Raw genomic sequence first — 19475 nt, 5'->3', positions numbered from 1 at the left:
TTCGTTCTCCAATAATCAGCAATCGGCTGTTTAATTTGGCGTAGAAACGTAGCTGCCACATGTCTAATCTCTGTGTAAAATCCCTTAGCTGATGCTTATTTACTTGGTGATTATTATTACTACTATTTATGATCAGAAGAAAAAAAAATGAAATTGTTGATGTTTTGTTTGACCCGCTGGAGATGACGTAAGCATCCAGAGGCAGTGCGTGACGCAGGATTTGGATTTGACCTCTGGCGTTAATCCTAGATGTGTATTTGCCTTCTGTGTCGCTTCCACCTGTCATCCTTCATCTCGTCGTGTTGTTTGGGGTTGGGTGGTGGTGGGAGGGGGGGGATCTTCTTGACATGAAAGAAAATTACTCTCTCTTTAAGTTTATGTTCAAGTGCAGCAGCAGCGAGCGCGAAGTCGTATTTCAGAATGTGTTTTGGGATCGTTGTGTGCTTTCACCCCCTTGGTTCTGTGTTGGGTCGGTTTACCACCAGCTACAGTGGAGCTGTTGCCTGGAGTGGTCATATGGCTCTGATTTGGGATCCCTCTGTTTCAGTGAGCCTCTCTAAAGCGCGTAAAACCCCACGAGTCCCGCCTGTCTCTCAGCCAGAGTCTGTGACAGCAGCTCTCAGGATTTCTCCATTATTCACTATATCCCCGACCTGAAATGTGCATTATCAGAAGGCCTAGTAATTCTGCAGTTAAGGTTGCATTTACTTCAAAATAATTTATACATTGCATATTTGTCAGTTTGGCGTAAAAAAAAGATTTATACTGTAGTTACAGCCTGAGCTTGAGATGAGCCTTTGTCCTTATGAACGTACAGCCTTTATTATCATCACCATTTATTTATTTTGTATACTGGTTCAGCGTGTTTGTTGTTTGAGTTGAGAGTGTGGAATGTAAGTGGGCGATATGTGGATACACCTGTAAGATATTGAAAGCTGACGGTGACCACACACACACAGAATCTATTAATAACGTATTTTGTGTTTTATTGCACATATTATTAAAACATGACTAGTTTATACAAATAATTCCGAATATTTTTTTCTTGATTTTTTATGGACTCAAATGAGTGATGGGACTGGACTGCTAATGTTTGACAGTGCTTAAAAATAATAATAACAACAATATTAATACAAATAAAATAATAATAATAATGTCCTACTCTTAAAAATAGGCTATATAACACCGCGTGATACACACCCACAAAAAAACACGCACACACACACTGAAGAAGGAGGGAGAGTCAGACCGAGAAAGAGTCACGCTCTCAGATTTTGGGTGAACCTGTACGTGTGTGTGTGGGTGTGTGGGTGTGTGTGTGTGGGTGCGGGCGTGCATGTGTGTGTCCTTTCATTCGTTGCAGTCGCAGTGGTCAGGGTGAAATAATCTGTACACTCATGTAAAGACAAACAAAACGTCCGGGATTTCCAGTGTTTTACGACACTTTTTCAGAATATTGACAGAATAATTATGGGTTAAGACGACTATTTTCCCCTAAAATTCAAACCTCAAAACTGTTTCTGAATAATGCATAGGATCATTAATAAGGTAGTACTGGCAGGGCGAGTAAATGGATGAGAGAGAGAGAGGAATTGATATGCCTTCTTGTTTCTCATGTAAATGAGGCAGACTGACCAGACGGCCGCTCGTCATTTATTCTGATCCAAACTCTAAAATCACAACAGCAGCAGCAGCAGAAAGCAGGACCTGTGTTTTTTTCCAACTCGAGTTGCATTCAGAAATATGATGTCAGCTGTGCTCCTGTGTTGCTGCTTTGCATACGATCTATCATTGACATTCATAAAACAATTCTCCAGAAAAATTCAAATCACAGGATGCAGTCTTAAAAAGGTGCAAAACCAAACGGGCGAATGATGCATCAGATTTTAACCAGGGTTAATTTTATATTCATATTTTATTTCAGGAGTATTTATTAAGATCAGCAAACAAAAATAATATGCGAAAGATCATATTACATTAACATATTTGGCTGAAAACAAGCAAATAGGAAAAAAAACATCCTGTAATAAGACATACATAATATTCAGAACAAAACAACAACAAAAACAAGTAAACAAATAAACAGTACAGGATTTAGACATATGGGGTGAATATTTCTGATTATAAAGTTATAAAACAGGCTGAATGATCTGATATTATATATGCAAAAACATGGAACAGTAAACAGCAGCAGTAAGTACAATGTGGCGTTTCTTTTTGGCTTATAACAAAAGATCCACCACCCTGAGAAAAACGAAAAGCTGAGAAAAAGGGAAACTACGTGGCTACATGCGCATATTTGTAAATACTATTATAGAATATAAATCTGAAGAATACAAGGTGAGAGTCTGCGCGGAGGTTTACACTTCTCCAATCCACAAGGAGTGTTTGCTGTGAGGATGACAGTGGGAAACCATCCAAAAAACAAGTTCCCTTTAAAATCTGAAAAAAAAGTTTATTCAAAAAGAAAATATTTTTTTTATTTTATTTTATTTTATTACTTTGTGTAGTAACATAAGATTTTTCAGAATTTTTGTGTTTCAGCTGATTTGTGCAGGATGTCCCGCTAATCAGACCAGGTTCAAGTTTGATCATTTACTGCATGTCAGTCCCCCCACCCCACAGTCTTATCTACAAACTGTGACACTTGTGAACACGGACATGCTTTGCTGTTAATATTTGTCTACAGTATTTATTTGTCATATTTCTGATTTCCACCGTGAATATTCTCCATCTGCTTCGTCCAGCTGTTAACCCGAACATGTTGATTTGCATCATTTACATGCGAGTTTTACTGACACACACTGAAAGACCAAAGTTGCGCTTTTGTAGAGACCAGTTGGTCCGCAGGCGCTTGGCTGCCTGTGGAAGAGCTGATGCGCTGCTTGATCCCAGTGGTCAGGCTGAACATAAGAGGGCGCTCCCATTGCACCTGGCTGTGTTGCCCTATCCACCCTATGCACATACACGGAGAACCGGACACCAGCCACTCTCATGTGTAAACAGCGCAGCTTCAGCTCATCATTATAAAAAGATAAAGAACCACGAAAATTAAAATAAGAATATGCAAATTTTCCTCACAATTTAAATCAAACTTTTCTCCTCTTACAAGTTCGTGGAAAAAGTATCAAAAAGTTGTTTTTTGTTGTGTTCGTTTTTTTAATGTTTTCCTTTCACATTCAGATTTGTCTCCAGGCCCTGGCATCCCAAAAACCAAAGAAAAATATTTAATATTTATATTTATTTATTTTTTATATTTATTATTTTGCATCCCACCTTAAGCTTTTAGTCCACCTACCATATTTGTTATTTAAAAATCCATAGCATAATCTGACTCAGCCTGTTTCTTAAAGAATGCCTGATGCCCTTTTCATCTTTGTTTACCATAGCCTGAACACATGACTGACACCCTCCTTGTTACTATTGCAGCCTATGAACATCTCAAATCCCCAAATCCTTCTGAATATAATGGCCGTTATCTCTTTATAAAGTTATATGACTTTTCTCGAGAGCAGCTTTTATCTTTAAATACTTTCACCCCTGCTCATTTCCTCTGTTTCCCTTTGTGCTTTGTCTACGATTGCGCGTAGCCTACAAGCGTGCACCCATGTGCGCGCACACAGGAGCTGATATATTTTTTTTAAAAAAAGAAAGAAAACATAAATTTTATTTTATTTTATTTGAATGCATTAAAATAAATATTTCTAAAAGTTGACAAGGGGTCCACGTGGGTCTGCGACAACCGCATCATGCAAGTACTTTGGAAACGATTAAGGGGCTTTGCCCTCTGTCTGAATGCACTGTTTTGTTCCGTGGGGTTCTGGCGATGGTCAAGCACTTTCATGTGCCCCACATCTACGGAGCATTTTGCATTTCAAGCTACTCTCCCCTTCTTTGTCATATCCACGGGCTGTCATAGCCACAGGTTGTGTTGAATTTGCAATGCCACTCATCGATGTATGCCTATTGAGGCTGGCACGTGGACAGTTATCCTTCCCACTGAGAGGCGCAATTGAATGCTGGTAACACAAAAGCTTCAGACCCTGTCAGTTCCCCCCTTTTTTTCCTCTTTTCAGTGATGCATAGGCCCTAAAAGCATCAAGGCCTCCGTCTGGCTGGTCTTCTTTTGATTTAGCCTGCACTAATATGGTCACTGATGGAGTAATGTCAATCAGGCCTTTGCATAAATTTGTAAACTGAAGTTTGCATTGTTAGGCTTCGGGCGACTGACTGGCTCAAAGCTGCCTCGTACAAGCCTCAAATTACACCAGACTCTTTTATTATCTCGTAGCCCCCTTTAACTCCACTCGCACGCTATTTTCAACCTATTCATTTTTACAATCTCTTCTTCCCGAGAGAGCAGACACGTCGCAAATCCTCGAGATTCCTGCAGTCTGCCTCTCACTCTGCAAAAATGTGAGCTGTTCGACAGGCCGATGCAGTTCTCCTGTGTTTTTTTCTGTCTATACTATAGGCTACAGCAGATGCTGCATTGCTTAAAAACAGGTATCAGTGCCTGCCGCGGCTTGTGGAAGGCAAGTGCTGAGGAAATGCCGTGTTACAGCTCACCATATATTTTACCAGCTGAGAGAGAGGAAGAGAGAGAGGGAGAGGGGGAGAGGGAGGGAGGGGAGGGAGGGAGATGGAAGGGGGGAGCTGGGTCTCGGCCATATAGGCTACAATGTAAGAAGTTTGATTTTCATAGGCTCTTCAGAGGAATATATGCTATTGGATCTGTAGAAACGCCGCGTCCCATGGGGCTTTCATAACCTTTCTAACCTTTAAGTCAGAGGCCCTTGGAAAATATAAAATATAGTCTCTATATTTCATCAGCCATCTTCACACCACAACATCACGAAAGGTTTAAGCATATCAGCTGTGCGCAATCCTTATAACAGATACAAAAAATACATTAGATTCATCTGTGCCATGCATTTCTCTGTAACACACCTTTGGTGACATAAATACCTCGGGCCATTTTACCAAAGCAGTTATGAGTTAAATATCAGCACTGTATAGTGGCTACATTGAGTCTGGGTGTCTGGTCAGTGTTTGGATTCGAGTCTTTTTTGCCATTTTACTATTAACTCTGCATCGGAATTCACCATATAGACGCAGAGTAACACATCCGTATTGTTTCAATAAACATGGCACGTTATGTGATCAGTGAAAGCTCCTACTTGTATTCAGTGGACCAGGACTCTATATGGAGCTGTTTGCACAGAAAGTGTGCATACTGAGAGTGAGGGATTGTCCATTTCCTCGGAGAATCAACAATAAAATTATCATAACAAAGAGCACTGAGAGACTCAAAGGTTGATTTTTGCAATACAGCCTTTTCATTCGGATGAAAATGATGGGACATCAGTAACATGGGCGACGTGCTTTACGCAAAAAAGATTATTAAGAAAAAAAACAAAGTATCAATTTGATGTTAGTGTTGATCACAAAGGGCTTTTTAAGAAAACAACTCAAAATAAGAGGAGACCATCTGAACATCTCGTTATAATCTCAGAATAACTATCACACATTACATCAAATTTAATGCATGCAGGCCGGAGCTGACTGAACGCACAGAGACCACCATATGTCACCCATTGTCACACATTTATAATGTTATTATTTTTTAAGAGAAGCCACATTGTATTGACAACGTGTTTCTACCAGTTTTGGCAATAGACGTCACGATAAGCCTGTTTCCCCATCACCCCTCTGTGTTACAGCTACAAGTCTTTACACCAGTGTGCTAGAGACAGCACACACTCATAATATCAAAATACGCACTGTATACAAACAGTACAATTTAATGAACGTCTTACATTCGTATAGAAAGGGACAGAGAAGCGTCAACAAGTATTTAAAAAGAGCTGAACTTACTTTGCATACTGCACTAATGCAAATCAGTTTTTGACAAGTTTCCAAATTTCACTTGAAAATATTGAAATGTTTGTGCAGTGTGTCCCCTCACACCTGCAGAACTGTCCATTTATTTTGCTTTATGTTGGTTATTGTAAAATATGATGCTGACTTATATTTTTCATCTGACACAAACTGCAAAAACGTCACTTTGCTCTCATCCTCTCCGTCATACTTTCATATCATATTTCTAAAAAAATCTGAATTTAAAATTTTGTTACAAGCTTTATTGTTGTTGTTTTATTACAATTTAATCCATGCATGCACATTGAGAGTGAGATAAGAAACACATATTCCCCTGTTATAGACTTCTCTTCTCCTCCTCCACTAAACTATTACCGTTAAATATATATTTTTATGCGACCTGAAGAGAAAAATACACTGAAATTCCTTTAATGTTGTCCACAGGTCGAACTGCATTAAGGTTAATCAAAGTTAAAAAATTTGAGGACTGTTAAATGTCAAACTTCTGTCTCTGGGCAAGTGGTATTTCTCTTAATGCTTCAAATACATATTTACCCGTATGAATACACTGTTGGCTCTGATAATATCCAGGTGCCACTGTACTTACGATAAGCTCTGTTCTCTGCAGATTACAACAGTGCACCGTGGCAGCCTATATGCTGCTGTTACAGTACAGTTTTGCATAGATGTAGAAATCGCTTTAAAATGCTTTTATTTATTAGTTTGAATTGTGTTTTTGGATGTTTACAAACACGACATGTCTGCAGGAAGACCGTGCTTAAGAATAATAGATTTGCATTTCTTTATTTTTGTTTTTGCCATTTCAGCCGCCGAAACTCTTGTTATGTTTTTCAATAAGTTGTTCAATCGCAACTAAAAAAAAACTCAGACACATAACCCTGTGTGCGCAGCTTTTTGGCACGACTGAAATAACAGGCAGGGTCTGAGAGAAAGAGAATAAAACAAAACACGGTCGCTTATGTAGTTTTGGTAGCCGCAGTATGCGCGTATCTTTCATTTTAAAAAAGCCAAAAAACATGGACAAAAACGCGTGAAAAAGTGAAAAAGAGCGGAGTAAAAGCTGCGCCTGTAGCGCCGGGGTCCGCCTGCTGCTGCGGCTGCCTGCTCCAGTATTAACTTTCACTGTCTTCCGTCTAATCAAACTCTTACTTTCCGCTGTTCTTAATTCCATATTTTCAATTCCTGATCATTACTTTCCTCTTTTTTCTACTTGTATCTATCCATCCATCCCTCCCTCCCTCCTCTTTCTCCCTCCCTCCCTCCCTCTCTCTCCCGAGCTCTCTCCTTTGCTGAATCTTATTGATCCAGAAGGCGGCTAATTAGCCCTTCCCTTCGTGCCTGTGTAATGAAGCACATGCGCACTGAATTAATCACAGCCATTTTTTGCAGGAAACTAATTAGCAGGAATAAAGATCCAAAGAGTTTTTTCTTTTCAATCATCAGATCTCACTTTCACCTCTTCCTCGCTCCCTCTAACACAAGACTCATCGCCTGCTTTGCATCCAAATTATTTTTATATTGCCTTTAACAACTAATAGTACCTACTTCGTTTTTTACACTCCGCAACAACAATGATCTTTCTTTTGCCACCCTAAGCGCAAACTGACCAAAAGGAGACTGCCTTGATGGGATCTTTAGCTAAATCATCTCAATACTGGATTAAAAAGCGAGGATCACAAAGCGGCAGCGAGAAATTGTAAGTTTCAACTTTGCGTTTGTCTCTTTTCCTCTCTGTTTCCACGATCCTATTCTTTTCGCTGTGTGACTTATCTGAATCTGCTCTCTATCTGTTCGTAGTTTACGTGTAGCGGAGCTGGCTATTCTCACATTGTGAGCAATGACTGGCGATCATAAGTTCATTTCATGCAAGTAGTTTTGGTTTATTCTCGATTTTTTTTTCTATTCGTATCGTTACCTGTGTTTACATCAGCGTTCGTCCTCTCCTCCTCATGAATGGAAGATAAGAAATGGGCAAGACAGCGATCCACTCCAAGCAGTTGATCGTAGAAAAGCTCGGTTTTAAAACAAATGTGTGCTTTTCGGTGGGATCGGGGAAAGGTGTGGAGGGCTTGTGGTTGTCGAGAAACGTGTTTTGAGGCACAAATGCGATAAGAAATAGAGGTGGGGGGCTGTGTTGTTGAGCGGACGAAGGGCAGCGGCAGCTCCACATGAGCGCTGCCCAGAAAAGGAGCTCCAAGTCCAGCCAGTGGGTCCGTGTGCGTCCGGCAGAAAAAAAACCAACAACAGGGAACATCTCTCGCTTTCTAATTTTGACAGATTTCACACTTGCCACATCCAAGCGGGGCTTCAACCGCGTCGTGTGTTTATAAAATCCTCTTCTGGATAAAGACATTTTTGTTCTTCTCCGACACGTCTCTGTCTGTAATGTGCAATCCCTCCGCCCTGCCTCAGTTCCTCTAGCTACACTTTCCCCTCTTTACCCCACTTTGTCCATCTTTTCTTTTTTATTTTTCATAGCTGTTTGCCTCTTTCAAGCCTTGTTTTTGACTCGATTCTCGCTCATTCACTGACGAAGTCACATGCAAATCGATCGACATGTGTGTGTGTGTGCATGTAGAGGTTTGTTTGTGTGTATGTGTGTTTGAGAGTGTGAGTGTGAGTGTGAGTGTTATGTTGAGGAAAAACGGAGCCCCGGGTCTCCTTCATGACAAGAGCGGATCAGCAGGACCTTGTACACGGACAGCCTGAGATTTCTGAGCTGCGTTACAGAGAGCAGGCATGTGGTTTAAGGGAAGACGCAGACAGGCTGTATCTCCTGCCTTCCAACTACTTGGCTACCGCGTCTGACTTTGAAGACAACATTTCTTCCCCGAGAAATGCTGACCGGAAAGAAAACTAAACATTGCTCTATTACTCTGACCCTAAGCAGTAATAATCATTCCAAAGTTACTGTCGGAAACTTAGTAGATGTTGTCCAGGCTAAACCTGTAGGTCACTGCATGCGTTCAGGAACCGCTTAACATTTGTAAGGCTTTTCTAAAAAGTCAAACTACACAAGATATCTTCCCAAAAATAGACCAGGCTGCACTCTCTGTGGAGACGACTTGTAAAGAGACACCCCGTCGAAGGTGGATGGGCCTTTTTCAAAAAAACATATAGTTTGTTACCCACTGCTTACACTGACATCCTACTAATGTCTCCTCTGATGCAAAAAGAAAAGCAGTCCTAAACGCAGCTACGCGTAATTGCAAGACGAGAATCTCCACAAATATCATCAAAAATGATGACTATACTCTCGGAAACACTAAATCTACATACAGTCAAGAAAAAGGGCGAGAATTATATGTCAGGCTTGGATATTTTTCGCGACATAGAGACGGGGGAAAAAAGAAAGAGGGGAAAAAAGAGGTTTTGCGAACGAGCAGAGGCAGTGATAGGATATGTGGGGGAAACAGACAGGGGGGGGGCTGTGTGTGTGTGTGTGTGTGGATAGTGGGGGGGGGGGGGGGGGGGGGGTAGGTCAGACAGCAAGAAACAGGGGGAACAGGGGTCATGGAGTGAGTGCAGAGATAAAAAAGAAAAGAGAGGAAACCCCCTCGCAAACAGCCGATGGATAATGGGGAGAGAGTGGATCTGGCTGGGAGGAAAAAGGGGTGATGGTACTTACTGGTATGTTTTGGGAGCCACACAAAGCGCACACGGTTGTCAGCTTTTGCAGGGATTATGATTTTGGCTTTATTTTAGGATGGGAGACAAACCAAAAAAGACTGGTTTAATAAAATTTAAGCAGTGGGAGAAAAGCTCCTGAAAAGGGAGAGGGGGGGGGGCTGTGGGAGAGCAGAGGGGTCAGATAGCCATGGGCCATAGAGGAGCAATCAGTGGGAGAGGTCAGGTAAACAGATCCCTACCTTTCAGACCAGGGAGGAGCCGATATAGGCAGAAATTAGTGCTGTGTGAAAGAGAGGGAACTGTGGCTCACTCATTAGTTTCAACTTTAAAATTGAATCTGTGATCTTGCACATTTTTAGATTATACGTTTTTGTTTTCTCTCTACACTTTTATTTTGTTTCTGCAATGGTAACTTCTGCAGGTTTTAGATTTAGTGACTTGAAGGTGTTATATAGGACAGGTAGGCTGCTGTGCCAAAGCTGATCTCTCCCCCTTCCCATGTCTGACAGTAACACTCCTCTCCTCCTCGTCCTCCTCCTCCTCCTCGTCCTCCTCCTCCCTCTCTCCCTCTTCTGTTACAAAACAAAGATAGCAGAAATGTTTACTGTCATCTCACCTGTCTGATTTTCCTGTCTTGTCTCATTGTCATATTTATGTTTAATTACAGCATTTCCAGGAAAAGGTATAGGATTGTCACTGCCTTTATTTCGATGTATTATATTTCACATAATGTCAGGTGCTGCTGGGTGTCGCTAACTGTAGTATCTCCAGCTCATCTCTGACTGTGATACTGAAATCCTGCATTTATGTGCAGCCAGAGTCATTTTTTTGTTCTTTAGAAAGCAAATAAAAATGGACTCTTTTATTTGGACGTCATTTTATGGTGAGACATATTCCTTCCCTTTGGAGTAATTGTTTGTCAAGTGTAGATTTTAATTTTAATTTAATCATTTTTTTTTACCACCAACATTTTAATCTCTGAACCATATCTGAATTAAAATGTGTATGACTATTAAGATATAAAGTAAGATTCTTTCATGCAAGTATTTTCCTCATCAGTTTTTTTCTAATTAATTTAATTAGATTAGATTTGAATATATTTGTATTTACATTTTTTTATGTCATGTTTTAAATCATCACATACAAGCTTATAAAAATTAGGCAAAATTGTAAATATCTTTTTGTTTCTTTGTGGAGATCTGAATGACACACACATGCTTTGTTTTCATAGTGGTATTGTTCTTTTCGTAGTGAATCAAGGTGCATATGGTGGAATTGCTGTGTTGCTGCTGTTGTGGGTGTTAACATGAAGAGAGTATTTAGAGTTGGAATGCTGTGATATGAGGGCAGTGTGTTCCTGTGACGATGTGCGATTGCCATTGATCCTGCAGAGCCACAAAACAATGTTCCACTGTTTGTCCCCCTCTATTATAATATTTGACGATGGGTTTATTCAGAGGATTCAGATGTCGTTTTACTGTACGAGTGGAAACGGCTACGTCCAGTTGGGTGAAGGAGATAAAGGGAGTAGCAGTCGTCATGGATAGGCTTGTTTCATGGTTTGGGGGGCAACAGAGAAAGGGGAGACAGCGCCTCTGGCTGTCATAACCCCTTCTCCTCTCATTGATGTGCCTCTCCTTCCCCTCCTCTCTCTCTCGCTCTCTCCCTCTTTTACTCTCCATCTCATTGCATATCTCCCTCCTTAACTCCCACCTTTCTGTGCTTGGGCACTGGCACCGTGGGGAGCTCGCTGCCATGTCTTCGGTCGGAGAGAGCCCTCTTTGGGTGAACAGTAGACTAGGGCCATGCATGGAAGATGCTGCACAGCTCCGTTGCTCCCTGTTCAAGACACACGTGTGCATGTGCATACAGAAAACAAAAATATTCCTGCAACCAAGAAAAACTTTGAATGTTTTTTTAGAAATGTAATACATTATCATTATTATTATTATTATTATTATTGCTGCATTTTTAAAATTCTATTTTCTTGTCACCAGTCAGTTCAAATTAATTCCTTTCCTCTTTTGTGAGGCAAAGCTTTATAAAAATGAATAGATCCACCTCTGTGTGGATGTTTTTCTCTGAAATCAGAAAGGAATGTTAAGTGTCTGTCTCTGCCATTAGTTGTATGGACGTGTGGATGAGAGCAGCCAGGCACAGAAGATGGCTTTGAATCTGATGTGTGGTTTTGAATATGCAAGGTCGTGTAGCAAAGACCATTCTTCTAGTGGTCCTGCAGCTGAGGCCAGTATACATGTCATGCTGTCATAAAGGAGAAGGGGGGGTGGTCTTGGCTGAACACAGAGGAGAGCGAGAAGGTGGGAAGGGAAGAGAATAAGAAATGTCATGCTCAGGTGTGTGTGTGTGTGTGTGTGAGAGAGAGAGAGAGAGAGAGAGCATGCTTACGGTGTGCATGAATGCTGTACCTGATCCTTAATCCCAGCAGCCCTGAATGTCCAAAAGGCTCCTTTTATCCACATATAGCACCCCCCTTTTCTTAAGCATTTCCCTCCCTGTTTTCTTTTGAGCTTTTCTCTTTCTCTCTGTGTCATCCTTCTCATCGTTTAGATGTGAAGTTGGCAGCATTTTCTGTGGTTTGCTCTTTCACGATATGTTATCATGTTAACAATCTTGGTTAAATCATTGTGGTAGATTAGATTTATGACTGAGAAGATGCTCTCTGCATGTGTGTGTCTGCACAGCAGTGTTCAGATCTGTGGTATTCTGGAAACCTAATTTGTTTTGAATGTGACTTGTCAAGGCTATGATACCCTCATTTTAAAGCCTTTATTTTATTTAGATTTTTTAATGTAAATAAGATTGAGACAAATCACAGCAGACCTATTTGTATGAAGGAAGAATCTCTTTCCATCCAGTAATATGTTAAAGTAAAATATTTCCCTCAGTAAAGGATATTCACGAGCTATCATAGAATACAGTGGAATAATGTCTGACACAAATTTATACAATTTTGTATTCCATTTCTTACAGTAAATTAATGCTGTGGTAGTCATGGAACGGGATTATAATGTGTTTGTGGATCTACGTCCTTGACTAGAATCTCAATATTGCTTCTGTAATAAATGTAGCACATCAGTTTTTTTAGATCGCAGTTTTATTTCTGGGTCGCTGTATCGACTGTGAGTACAAGACCTGTGTGATGCACGCCTGTCCAGGGGTGGTAGTATCTTAGCTGAGTGTGTGTGTGTGTGTGGCATAGCCGCTATGACTGACAGTCTGTGTGTGTGTGTATCCTATTTGAGGCAGAAGCTAGCTCATTTGCTCAGGGATGGGAGGAAGAGTGATTTTGTGTCTGTATAGGCTACATATGCCTACATGCGGGCAAGGTTGGGATGACAGGGAGCAGTCCAAGGACTGAAAATTGAACTGAGCTGCACCCCAGCCCCCCATAAGCCCACCCTTCTCTTGGACCCTGGAGGCCAGCATTCCACCCTCCGCACTGGCGCTTATCATCACAAAGGACAGAATGCATAAAACATGGAGGACGCTTAGACAGAGGCGGCCCAGGTCGCCTTTCTCTCCCTATGCTGAGCCCTGGAACAATACATGGGCCCCTCTGGCCTGTGACTCTGACGACACACACGCCGTCTTTTTGTCCTCCCCTGTTTCTTTGTCATCCTCTTCCTCTTCCTCTATGTTACTGTGCTCTGTGGAGTGATAACTGCCCTTGCATTGTTTATCTGTGTCTGTGAAATCTGCATTGTGTAACCGAAATGTAAGTGTGTGTGTGTGTGTGTGTGTGCGTGAGCGTGCGCGCACACGTGTATGTGTTTTGAGGGAGAGAGAGTGACGGCTTTAAAATATTGACAGTGCATCAGCTACATAGCTCCTCCTTTCAGGACATTATATTTACCATTGCGTTACTAAATGTATTTATACACACACACACACACACACACACATATATATTTATATATATTGACAACACAAAAAGATGCTTTTGTCACTCATTAAAATGTGAACAATTTAGATAATTTTGAACACATAATTAAATTTTATTCTGTTGCTCGGCTGACGTGTGTCAACACTGTCAGGTGATTTGTGTTTAAGGCTATCAACAAGCCATTTTAGTTTGTCACTAATTTACAGCCAGGTCAATGATGCAACATCATGGCATGGATTAGTGCTAAATACAGTGTGTTTATGTAATCAATCTATCAGCTTCTGGGTTTTTCTGTCTGTCACTGGGCTGTGGCTGGCTTAAAAGGTCACATACAGAAGTGAAGTTAATATTGCGTTTCTCTGTGTCACTACGAGCATGATTTGTTTTATTATTAACAGGGCAGATAGTGTTTAAGAGTGATTTTTTTTTCATGCTCAAATATATACACTTTTCTTCTTTTTTTTTAGTGCTGTTTTCAGATTTTGGTGCTAGTGATTCTTTTTCTGTCCACTCCGCTCTGTGGAAATACAGTAGCTGGACGTTTGGTGTGCATTTCAATCTGCATCTGTCTGTATATATTTCTGATATTCGGGCTGGAGGAATGCACTGCTGTGATGTGCTGGACCCCAGCAGGTCTATGGCACTTCCTCTCTATGTACCTCACAGCTTATCCTCCTCAGGATTATAGAGGGAAGAAAAGAAAAGAGCGATGGTAGGAGCACCCTTTCCCTCTCACACCCTCTTCCCCATTTTTTACACATGCACATACACACACAAATCTCAACAAAAAGTCTAATTCACTTGCAAATGTGTAGTAGCCAGTTGAGGAGAGAGAGGGAGGGAGGGAGTGAGGGAGGCAGAGATGGAAAGACATAGAGAGAAAGCTTCAGTGTGTTTCTGTGTGAGGCAGGGCTGAGGTGAACCTATCGGCTGCTTCTCCTTGGTCAGAAAAAGCAGCCGACTCATCTCCTTACCGATCGTCATATTATGAGCTTGCTGTGCGCTTATTGTTTTTACCGAAATTATGTTTGTGCTCCTATCGGGCCATTGTCATACAGTAGGGGCACAACTTAGCACCTGCTATTTATCATTCCCCTATCTTCTCCTGAGGTGGCCTGGTGTTGTTCGCTCAGTGCCCCAGGCGACTGATCTGGCAGTAGTGAAGGGGTTAAGAAGCAGGGATAGCCCTCTTTTGTCTCTGCGGCCCTCTTTGCCATTGTTGTGGTGGAATTGAGCTCGGTGCACCTCACTTGACCACAGCAAAGCAATAAAATGGCCTCTAAGTGCTGTAGCCTCCGTAGTCTTCTCATGTCAGCTCTCTTTCAGAATTTGCCACTATATTTTTTTTTCTGTCTCTGTGTGGTGTGTGTGTGTACACACATGCTGTGTTCTTATGGTAACATATTTTCAATATTTTCTCGAGTGGGCACATGTTTTTGTTAATAGTAAATAGTTGAAGGTCCTGTTAGCACCAGCAGAAATATGAGAAGAAGTGTGTATTTTATATCCTTATGTTCAATTAAAAAAAAAGCTTTAGAATCTGTGATGTGTGGCTGCCAGTAATATCTTAGCTGATGTAACCACAACCTGATAGTCATCATGAAATAGCTGTTATATATTCTGACTAACTGTTCCTCAGCTTTGCATGTTCTGTTTTTTTAAACATACTGCTAGAAATAATGGGACAAAATATTGTGCATAATAATTTCGTTTTTTTTCAATTTGAGGATGTATTATTATAATGTGCAGTGTTGCTGTTTGATTGCAAAGATGATTGTTTATAGCAGAGTCCCACCTCTGCAGACATTGTAATTAAAAAGAAGATATACTGCACACGCGTCTGTCGCCATCCTATCTCATCTCGTCAAATAAGCATCTAGCTGTTGCAGTGAGCATGTCAGTGGATTTATGAAGGATTTCTGATTGGCTGAATTATAATTGCCACTGTCCTTAGTGTAAACCATTTATGCCAGGTGTCCTACAGACTGCATTAAGTGTTACACCAAACTGCAATTACGCCAACATTTCCTCAAAGCCACAGCATTACCCTCGGCTTTATTCTGAAGGGTGTCTCACCTCTGTCCTCTCCTGTTTCACTCTTCCCAGAGCATGCACGGTTTGCACTCTGTGTCTCACTGTGCTAAAAAACTAATGCTGTTTCTCATCTTCCCTGTGTTAAATGAACAAACATAAGGACTTCAGTGTCTCATAATAAATTGATTAGAGAAGCAAACTCCCACGCAGCAACACCGAAAACTACAGATACAGTGTGTGTGTGTGTGTTTAGCCTGAGGAGGAGGAGACTTTTTTCTTCTCCCATACGTATACACCAACACAGCTGCTAAAATATATATACATTTTAAAGACAGGTCTTGTCTCCTGCACTCACCTCACCGGAAGGTTTTTTTATTCAGTCTGGCACCCAACAGTTGATGTCTCATGAAATCGACAGTACTCTGGGGGTTACATTTTTGACAGCCCTCTTTGACTGTTTGGTTTTCATTCTGATGTTCTGCGCCATGGAGCTGAGATTTGGCCTAGGCTGGAAGGGGGGGGGGGTGGGGCAGGTCCCATGGGGATGACACAGGACTAGACGGCTATAACAGACTGGTGACCTCGGCTTTGTGACGTCACTCGCCTCGTCTGGTCACCATGGCATTCATTTTCCCTACTGTTTAATAAATGAAGATGGGGGGACTAGTTTATGCAGCTATTAGTTGTTCTACTGAAAGTGGAGGCTAATACAAGCGTAGGAAGCGTTACAGCCTTTTACTATAATGCCTTTCAGAACATCCTTTCTATCACCTTGTCATCTGTTACAAATCTGTTGTGTTTCAGTTTAATTAAAGGTGACATTTTCTTCTTCTCCTTTTCAAGCAGAGATGAACATTTGATTCTGTTTTACTCAGGTGGTAACAAATAGCGAGCATTGTTGTGTGAAGCAGTAAAACAAAACACACCCTGACCGCATATAGGAAGTCAGCATGAGGTAAGAGCTAGGCATAAAACGGATACTGACTGTTACAACTATTTTTTTTCTCCTCTTACATACTAAGGGCCAGTTCTTTGACATCAAATGCTCTGCGTTTCCTTTACAACTATTAAAATATTAAAGCATATTTTCTCCCTACAGGTATTTTAAATCATGCACATTTGATAGCGGTAAGAATCATATGTGTGATTCTGACAGCATCTCCTGCACACCTAGTGTTGTCTCTACAAATCAGGCAATGTATCTGGGGTAAGAAGGCTGTAAAAAAGGCTCCTCTTACAACCAGCTTTTTGTTAGAGCCAGGTGTTTCCTCATGTTGGATCATGCCCTGATGGGGAACAACAGGCCACATGACAGGTGAGAACCAAGTGTTTAATGCTAGCAGATAGCTTTTCATTCTGTGGTCTTCCTGTGCCACAAGCAAGGCTCAAAAAATCCTGCAAGCAGGCAGTGACGGTAAAACTGCACTTAGTGAAGAGGATTAACACAGGAAGTAGCCCCTGTATGGTGCAGGAGCTTTGTGGATGAACTCCTTCACTCCTAGCAGCACCAGGAGCAGGACAAGTGTGTGGATGACACAGCCTTTGTTTACACTGGAGCAAATATGGGTTTGGAGGAAGAAGAGAAAAGAGAGCAACTGTGGTCAGGGCAGAGGGAGGGCAGACACCAGTCTCATCACTTCCTTCCTTTCTATAGTTTTTATTTTTTTATGAAATGCCATTGTCAAAACAACAGAACACATAAGAGGAAGTCTAGAACTGAGACACAGCTCAGATTAAAGTGTTTGGTTTAACAGCTGTATGTACCTGAAACCTCAAAATACACATTTTCTTAGATACATTCGGTCTGTCTAATCTACCAGCGTGGCCTTTCCTGCTTCCCTTCTCTTGTCTTCTCTTTTTCCTGACCAGGCAGGGCACTTTCAGCAAGCCTGCAGTAAGCAAGCCCTGATTAGGACTGAAAACGTATTCCTCATCCTATGCAGAGATGCTTTGCTCTATGAACGCTCGTTTAGATTTGCGAGGACTGTACATGAACCTATCTGTATGCGTTCCTTCCTGCCTTCCACATTCATTTTTTTATTTAACAGACTGACACCTGCACTCTCTGTCTCGTTGAGTCCTGTGGTCAGGGCACAATGTACTTTCACATGACAGATGGGTATGTGGGCCTTCAACAGGAAGCCTGGCTACAGTGTTTCACAATCTCTCTAGAAACATGAACTGAGTACGCACTATGGTTTTTCTGTCTGCATTTTGTGTAATAGATGCCAGCTTGCCTGTAGTGGGTACAAGCGCAAGGCAGAGGGAGGGGGTACCCCAACATAAGTGGACCCCTGAGACCTCCTGGAGGGGTAGAGGTGTGGCAAACGTCTGTTTTGGGCATGGCTTGTGTCAGTGTGTTTAGCGTTTGCCTGTGAGGGCATTTATATGCAAATGCTAAACAACCTATTGGGGTGGCTAATTACAGCAGGGCCTTTGTGTGTGCCAGGCAGTGAGAAGCAGGGAGTTTCTAGCACGCCAGGCTTGGACTTCCCCTGCTTGTTTACTCATTGTCTTTCCTTATTACCCCCTCATTGACACTCCCCTTTTGTGTGGCTGCGCCGTTTGCCTGCTTGCTGGCTCCTCCCCTTGTGGTGCTGGAGTTAATGTAGCAGATTAAAGAGGCAGCACTCTGGCCCTGTTTACTTCCTCTTTCATCTGGTGGCCCAGCTCTGCTTTTACTCTGTAGCCATCCCTCCTGTAGCTTTCGTCTAGCCACCACCCATTCAGGAAGGATTCAGCCTCATAGTACTCTCTCTCTTTCTCGCGCTCATGCTCGCTCCTACAACTAATGCTCAGCTAATTACTTTGGGTGATAAAAATGCATTTAGGTCAGGTTCTAATGCAATGCAAATTTATGAGCAGGCAGAAGCAAATATTAACTTGTAGAGTCACTGATAGTCATTGGTTGGGGACAAAGGTACACCTCTGACTGTCATATATGAAGGTTTTTGTATGCTTTTGGTGTCAGTGCTTGTTTTTGTCTTTTGTTTTGAGGGAACTAAGAATAAGGATGAGCAGAAAATGTTCCAACTGAATCCGTCCTGCTAGAAACCTCTGTAAATGATGTGCCGCCTGCCATAATCATATAGTGCAGTAAAGCCAGCATACAAGTCCAGCCCTTTTTTTGGTATTGTGTAGGACTAAAGTGTAAATGTTAAAATGCAAGATGTTAATATTAAGAGTTTTGATTCCAGATTGTCCTCTCCTAGCTGCAGGTACCTGACTAGTTGCAGTTTATATACCATTATTTGCCCCTGCATAATTTATCTGATTTTCTTTCTTGTCCATCAAAGCTTACTTAATTATACAAAAAATATAATTTAAAACAAGCTGGTAGTGTGTTTTAATGTCAGAATCTGAGAATCTTTTATATATTCTAAAATCTCTGTGGTATACACACCAGATTCAAACTGGCCCTGCTGCATTCCTGTGAAATTATTTGTCTTGTGCTAAAACAAAGAGAAAGGAGGAGGGTAAAAGCACTGGTTTAGAGTTGCCTCTCACTCCATTTTACCACCATTTGTGCCCCTTACTGCTGTAATCAAACTCATGTTTTTCATGTGTTCCACCCTTGACATACACATAACACATACTTGTATATAGTACATATCATACAGGCATGGGGGGAGGCAGCTTGTTTGGCAGAGAAAGCCAAACTGGATCAAAGAGCATGTGTGAGGGAGCCAGGCTACCTCATAGAAAACAGCTGCCCCTCGCTGTCGCTGCCTCTCACCCCGGCCTGACAGCAGCCAGAAATATGAGGCCTCTCCAGACCTCTGTCCTGGGAAAAAGGGACAGGACAGCACACATACACTCTGAAAAGCTTTTGTCTCTACACTCTCTCTCTCACTCTCCCTCGCTCACTCAGACATACAAAGAAAGAAAGAAAGCCGTTTGTCTATGCTCATTCACTCATTCAGCCACAAATAGAAATCTTCGTTTCATATATACACTCCCTCTGCCACCCTCACAAAACCATTAAATTATCACATGCTTGATTTCT

At 41.6% G+C, this 19475-nt stretch overlaps 1 protein-coding gene across 5 annotated transcripts in view; it reads left to right on the top strand.

Moving 5' to 3' along the window:
- Positions 1–7234: 7234 nt before the first annotated feature.
- The window catches only part of zfhx3b (zinc finger homeobox 3b), a 123053-nt gene continuing 110812 nt past the window's right edge, over positions 7235–19475 (top strand). For all 5 annotated transcript variants that reach the window (XM_028402450.1, XM_028402447.1, XM_028402451.1 and 2 more), the window contains exon 1: positions 7235–7597. The gene's annotated coding sequence lies outside the window, so the exon portion shown is untranslated. The remainder of the gene's footprint in view (positions 7598–19475) is intronic.

The sequence above is a fragment of the Parambassis ranga genome, chromosome 3, assembly GCF_900634625.1.
Source record: "Parambassis ranga chromosome 3, fParRan2.1, whole genome shotgun sequence".
NCBI lineage: Eukaryota > Metazoa > Chordata > Actinopteri > Ambassidae > Parambassis > Parambassis ranga.
This window is presented reverse-complemented; position numbering and strand designations above follow the sequence as displayed.